General features: G+C 34.8%; 1 long non-coding RNA gene across 1 annotated transcript; it reads left to right on the top strand.

Moving 5' to 3' along the window:
* The first annotated feature begins 367 nt into the window (after window positions 1-367).
* On the top strand, window positions 368-2,115 carry LOC141668566 (uncharacterized). Its single transcript, XR_012553086.1, has 3 exons — window positions 368-602; window positions 854-1,153; window positions 1,949-2,115. It is a non-coding gene; the product is annotated as an uncharacterized LOC141668566 (long non-coding RNA).
* The last annotated feature ends 3,338 nt before the right edge of the window (window positions 2,116-5,453 follow it).

Below are 5,453 nucleotides of genomic sequence, written 5' to 3'. Positions count from 1 at the left end.
ATTACCCCTTTTAAAATTGAGAACATTAAAAGCAAAATATTTTTTGAAGAAATTGTTATTATGCTACAATAACTATATGCATTTGAAAATTTATATCTGCAAAAAAAAATATAATAAAATATTTAATTTCAATAAAACTAATTCATGGGTGTAGCTTGTACTCATTTTAGGTGAAACATAATCTATACTAAACACATGAAGAAGAAAATAAAACTCAGCCCCGGGCAACTTTAAAGTTTAGGTCCGCCCCTGAATTGTATCGTATAATTATGATATACATCTTTTATCCAACTGTATTCATCCTTGTTCATTATAACTTAGAGGACAAGAAATATGAAAATAAGGCCTTGTTAAAGGCCTTGTTTGGATCAGGGGCTGGGGTGGGTTTTTAAAAACCATATTTAGGAAATATTTTTTTAAGGAGGGTTGGGCTGTGAAGGGTTTAATGAAGGGTTTATTTTTTTGTGACAAAACCCGTCATTTCCAACACTCCAAATCGGGGTGTTATATTCGTTTGTCATTTCTCCCCAATTTCACGCCTCACACTCGGTGCTTCTCCTCACTCCACTCCTCCCGCTCGCCATCGACGTGAGCATCTCAAGGTTTGCTCTCTATTCCTCCCCTAATCTCTATCTCTCTCTTTCTCTCGCCTTTATCTCTCTTTTTCTCTCTCTCAATCTCTCTCACCGTCTTCCTTTATCTATCTCCCTCCCTCTCTCTATCTCTCTCTTTCTCCCTATCTTCCTCTCTCCCTCTCTCTCCCTCTTTCTGTATGATTTTCAGTTCCTATTAGGCGTTTGTATACTTATATATGTATATGAGTTCAATTAATATTAATAACTTTTTATCACAGATGTCAAACAAAAGAAAAATTGAAAATCATTGTACGTGGACGACTCCCATGGATGATGCTTTGATTCTGTCCTATCACCATGAACATGTTTCAGGGCATAAAATAAATGGGCAATTCACACAAGAAGCATTCACCAACATTGTGAAAGATCTTCAAGAAAAATTCCCAAAAAGTTTTTTAGACAAGCAAAAGATACGAAATAGGATGAAAAATATAAAAAAAATTCTTAGTGGTTTTGGTTGGGATCCTATTAAGCAAAATTGGACGGCGGAGGCTGAGGTTTGGAAATAACTAATTGAGGTAATTTATCGTTGTATGATGTTTTTAGTTATTAATTTATGTTTTGAAGTTTAATTATTTCAGGTTTGTGGTAACATATATGAATAAGCTGATTATACCACCAATAACATTAGGGAAATATTACGGAATTGGAGTTCTTGCCCTTTGTTCTTGGTTGGCATCATTTTTAATATTTATTTATCTAATGAATTTATTTTTTGTTTTGCGCACTTGAGACCAGTACATGAACAAATGATACACACTTTCAATAATTTTGTATTATTTTGTAGACATGTCGGAAATAGTTTTATGGTGTATATATAACCAGTCATATTGTTGCTGATACAATTGTGTATTATTTTTGTTTTCACGTATTATCTACCAATATCTGAATGGTTAAAATTACATAAATGATGTGCTATTTGCTACTAGATTATAGAGGAAACAACCTAATTTAGGATGAGATATAGCATCGGTGAGGCAGATTACAGACCTATGTTCTTGGCTTTGCATCTTGGGTATGAAATCATATTAATTCAAATGAAATCATAGGTTGTCATTTGTGCTTCTGCTGTGCTAAGTGGTGTTACTTGATATGCAGCATAAGGATTTTTTATTGTATATAGTAGGTTAAGATATTATGTTAATGGACAGTTAGTGCATCAACAAGTCCAATATGCATAATTATGTTCCCCCTGTTGAAAGTCTCCTATTGTAAGTCGTTGCTTTGCAGAAGTTAATACCTATACTAGATTCATTTATAAATAGACTTTAATATATGGGTCCAGATTCTTGACATTGGTATTTGTATGTTAGGCTAAAACAGAAGTTGGGGAGTGGATGAAAAAATCATTTAGACATTATCATGAAATGGTGGAGATGTTTGGAATTGATAGAGCAACTGGTGAATCTGTTGTCACGACAACAAAGATGAGGCGACAAAATTTGGTAACTGACATTGATGATAGTGTATCCACTAATAATGTTCTGGTGTCTATTACGAAGTCCCAAAGTTAGTATCAAACCAAGGCAAAAAAAACAAAAATTGATGATGAACAAACTTCAAAGTTGGATGACTCTATTGGCATCTTGGCTGGAGCTTTTAAAGAGATGTTCGATAATGAGAAACTTCCGGTTACTGTGAAACAGTTGTGGGACATAATCAATGACATGGAATTGAATAATGAAGATCTTGTTGCTGCCGCGTTCGTATTTCTATAAAAAGTCCCGTGCAAGTAAGGGGCTTGATATATACTCCTAAAGGCTTGCGCAAACTAGTACTTGACAAAATGATGAAAGATGCTAAGATGCGGCCTTAAGTCAGTGAGTTATTCATCGAATTTATTATTTAGACTTCCTTTATTTTTTATTTGTCTGAGTTATCTATTTTGCTAGCAGTTAGTGAAATTAATAAATACTATACGGAGCTCTGTTTTAATTTATATACTTAGAAAGCGGTTAATTGTTTTTTGAGAATATAGGTTTAAGTTGTGCATGCATACATGAATTTCTCCAACCAATGTATATGTACTTGCCTGTCAAGTTCAGTGGCTAAAATGTCACAGAGGCCGGTGCCTCCTACTGTGAGGCCCGTCCCTCCAGCTGAAGCCGTGAAATTAATACTCTTCTCGTATAAATCCCAGTGCTTGTTCTACTAAAAAGTGGAGACTAATTTGCTCACTATCTACTTGACTTACTTACTTACTTACTTCCAGGTAGAGGTGGCCATTCAATCGGGCCGTACGGGCCGGGCCGAATAATATCCGGGCCGGTTTGATTAGAGCTTAATTCGTGAACGGACCGTTATGAAGTGCGGGCCGTGTCGGTTCGGTCGAATAACGAGAAAAGTGAATCGTGAACAGACCGCGAATTGAACGAATAATACGGTCAATTGAGAAGAGCCATACATGTGCGAATTATTCGCGGTTATTCGGTCGAATAATACTCTTTATAAGAAGAGTACGAGTTGCTGACAGAGTGAGTGACAGTTGAGCAATTTATTGGTTTTTTTAATGACTTAGCAGTTAGCACAAAGCACAGTTAACTGAATTTGCAATTCATTTATGTTTGTTTATTCATTCTCTGTCCGATCTTTTTCTTCTTATGTACACCTTCTTTAACTTGGATTAATTTATTTTCATAAATTAACTGATTGATGTAACTAATTAATAGAAAATTAAATCAATTTCTTGATCCGGGTCTCCAAAAAAATTATGTTAATTTTCTTTCCCGAATTTGTAAATCTTTAAAATAAAATAAGGAAAAGTGGACGGTACCTCTATAAATTTTATTAATTCAAAAAAATGTTACAATTGACAAATTCTAAAAATACATGGCAAAAATATTTTATTAACTATTCAAATTCTTCTTCTTCTTGTGGATCGTTCGCTGACGTGCCCGATTCCGATGAAGTGTCCATCATCATCCAAGTATCCTCTTCACCGTCCGAGTCATCTTTTTTCTTTCCTTGTTGTCTCTTTACCGCTTGATCCCAATCCTTTTTGCAAACACATATCTTGACCACATCCGGTGCAAGACTTGATCTCTTCTCGTCCAACACTCTTCTACCGGCACTGAAAGCGGACTCGGAAGCAATGGTAGAGGCGGGAACTACTAAAATGTCCCTTGCAATTTTAGCTAATACCGGAAATTGGTTCTCATGATTCTTCCACCACGTTAGTATTGAAAAATCCTCATCAAACTCATAGTTATATGAAAAAAACTCTCTAATCATGCTAAATGAAGTTGTAGGTGTAGATGCATTTTCGGGAATTCTACCCTTTTGTTTTTTAGTTAGGATACCAAGCAATGTGGGATTAAACCTACTAGACTGACTAGTCTTATGTGGTATAATATTTTGAGTTCTAGGAGTATATAGATCTATAAGACGGTGTAACAAGTCTAAACAATTTTGAACATAAAGCACGTGATTATATGAAACTCCTAATACCGAGTAATAATGTTCTAACATATTTTCTAAACCTTCTTTTCTAACACCGGGATCAATAAGACATGCAACACCATAAATAAAAGGAAATTCGGTAAAATATTCTATCCACTTTTTTTTCATATCAACAATAATTGCACCAAAACAATTATCTTCTTCATATGCTTTTAAAGTAGTAATAATATTAACACACTCAATAATAACAAGATGTACATTTGGCTCGTAAACGTAAGAAAATATCTTAGTACCACGTGCATAACAATCAAGCAAATCTCTTACCCTAATTGCCAAGTCCCATTCATTTTCGGTAATAAGTCTATCCTCCACTTGATTTCTTGGATCAGAATTATATAACTCGGTGATAACTACCTTATATTTAATTGCCTCACATATTAATTTATAAGTCGAACTCCATCTCGTGGGACAATCAATTCCCCACTTTTTGGGTATTAATCTGTTTTCTCTACACAATTTTTTATATTGTCTCTTTAATGTGTGTACGATACGTAGATACTTAATTATTTTTCTAATAGGTGCTAAAAATTCGGTTATTTGTTGAATACCCTTTTGAGCCGATAAGTTGATTATGTGTGCACAATATCTAACATGCAAGAAAAGACCATCTAAAGTAGTAGGAATATCTTGTGCAATATAGTAAATAGCTTTATCATTTGCCGAAGCATTATCTAAAGAAATAGTAAACACCTTGTGTTGCAAATTAAATTCGTTAATTGTTTCGACTATTCGTGTCTTTATGTTATAACCCGTGTGTGACTCGTCCATAACATCAAAGGCAATTATTCGTTTTTGTAAAAAATAATCGGAATCAATCCAATGAACGGTAACACAAATAAAAGGCTCACCGCAACTCGAACTCCAACAATCACTAGTTAAAGAAACCATGCCATCATAATCACGAAAAAATTCAATTAATTGTGCTCGTTGAGTATAATATTGTTTTTGTGTGTGACATTTTAGCGTGTTCCTAGGAATTCTTTTAAATGCCGGATTTATTGATTCTTTCATCATGTGCTCTAAATTCGGACTCTCACCGTGAGAAAAAGGTAACTCTTCTAGTATAACATAAGTAGCAAAAGACTCGATCATTTTATCTCTACTATAGTGGAAAGGCATACCTCCACCGGGAGTCGATGTCACGAAACCACCAATTTGTGTTTGTTGCGGTGATTGTCCACGTGCCTCTCCACTTTCGTGACTTTGTTTAGAAATTCCGTGATTAACTTTCAAGTGTCGATCAAGTGTACCCGTACCGGCCCCTTTAGAGTGAAGAAAAGGAGATTGATTTCGGCCACTTTGAATACAAAGCAAACAAAAACATTTAAATCTGTTGGGTTCTTCCGTTGCTTGTCTCGA

The sequence above is a fragment of the Apium graveolens genome, chromosome 6 (assembly GCF_009905375.1).
Source record: "Apium graveolens cultivar Ventura chromosome 6, ASM990537v1, whole genome shotgun sequence".
NCBI lineage: Eukaryota > Viridiplantae > Streptophyta > Magnoliopsida > Apiales > Apiaceae > Apium > Apium graveolens.
Note: the sequence above shows the minus strand (reverse complement) of the source record. Positions and strands in the feature narration are given on the sequence as shown.